General features: G+C 38.2%; 1 pseudogene; it reads left to right on the forward strand.

Moving 5' to 3' along the window:
* Nucleotides 1–277: 277 nt before the first annotated feature.
* On the forward strand, nucleotides 278–1,723 carry LOC132278097 (probable galacturonosyltransferase-like 3; annotated as a pseudogene).

The raw sequence follows: 1,723 nt of genomic DNA on the forward strand, positions 1-1,723 counted from the left end.
ATGCCCTCCTCAACTAATTTTGAGAGTAAGTTGTCCCCGTAACTATTAAAAGCAAGCAAAATGCTCCCTTTAAGGCCATTGGAAATAATTTTCCGAATAGCAAAGTGATACAATTACTAATTTAGTCTTAGTTATTAATTTATTATAAAAAATATAAAATTCAAGAATATAAAATACCAATAATGCCCTTATATTTTTATTTTATTTTTTTCTTCTTCGTCTTCCTTCACCCTCTTCATTCTTTCTCTACCACTTCTCCTTCACCCACCCGAATCCATTATCGTCCACCATCCACATAGCCATGACCCTTGATGCCACCTACCTCTGCGGCTCCATCGCGGGAGTCTTCTCCGTCCTCCAACACGCCACCTACCCGGAGAACATTGTCTTCCACTTCCTCGCCGACCTCCACCGCACCATCCTCACACAGGCACGGACCCAGCAGATGACCATGGGGGGCAGATGCCCCCCCCCCCCCCCCCCCAAAATTACAATTCGCCCCCACTGGATTCTTTTTTTTTTACCATTTTATATATCAAATTTTGATAATTTATGAAGATGCCCCCACTAGAATTTAATTTGCCCCAGTGATTTTTTTTTTTCATTTTATACTTTAAATTTTTTAAAATTTATGAAAAAAACCCTATTAAAATTACAAAAATGAACCCATCATATAATTTTGTACCCACAAATTAAAAAGCCGTCTCTCCTCACAAAATTTTCTGGGTCCGTCACTGTCCTCACAACCTTTCCTTACCTCACCTTCTGCCTCTACCACTTCGACACCAACCTAGTCTGCGGCAAGATCTCCGCCTCCATCCACCATGCGTTTGACCAACATCTCAACTACGCCCGCATATACCTCTTCGAGCTCCTCCCCGCCTCAACCGCATCATCTACTTCGACTCCGACCTCATCGTCGTCGACGACGTCTCCAAGCTCTGGAACATCAATCTCAACTCCCACGTCCTCGGCGCACCCGAATATTGCCACGCTAATTTCACCCATTACGTCAATCACAAACTCTAGACTAGCCCATTGTTCAAAACCGCTTTCAGAGATCGAAATCCGTGTTATTTCAACATCGAAGTGATGGTGATTGATGTAGAGAAATGGAGGGAAGGGAGGTACACTGATAAGCTCCAGAATTGGATGAGGATTAGAAGAGATACAGAATATATGAATTGGTTCGTTGCCACAGTTTCTGCTAGTGTTCGCCGGAAATGTGGAGAGAGTTAAGCACTGATGGAACCAACACGGGCTTGGTGGGAAGCAGGAGCGGAGCCAGAAATTTGGTTCAGGGTGGACATGTTAACATTGACAATTTTTTTTCTTTTTTCAAGCATGCCGAAAATATAATAGTGTAACAACAGTGCATTAGAATAAGTGAATAAAAAATGCATAAGAAGATAAAAAAGAAAAAGAAGGGTTATTGCACATAAATTACGTATGAGTGCAAGAAAAAATAAATTTTTAAGAAGAAATATGAATTTTTTTAAGAAGAAAATGAAATAAAAAGAAAAAAATATGAGAAAATTTTGAAGGAAAAAATAGATTTTAATTGTAAAAAGAGAATGCAAAAGTTTTTGAAGATGACAAAAAGAAATTTGAAGAATAAGAAGGAAAAGTAATAAAGAATTAAAGACGTTTTTAGAAATAGATAATTGTATGGGGATAATTTATAAATTTTATGAGGGTATTTTATAAATATTTACAAATTATA

This window comes from Cornus florida, unplaced genomic scaffold, assembly GCF_030987335.1.
Source record: "Cornus florida cultivar Cherokee Brave unplaced genomic scaffold, ASM3098733v1 CherokeeBrave_3.0.0_Hap2_Chr10, whole genome shotgun sequence".
Taxonomy (NCBI): domain Eukaryota; kingdom Viridiplantae; phylum Streptophyta; class Magnoliopsida; order Cornales; family Cornaceae; genus Cornus; species Cornus florida.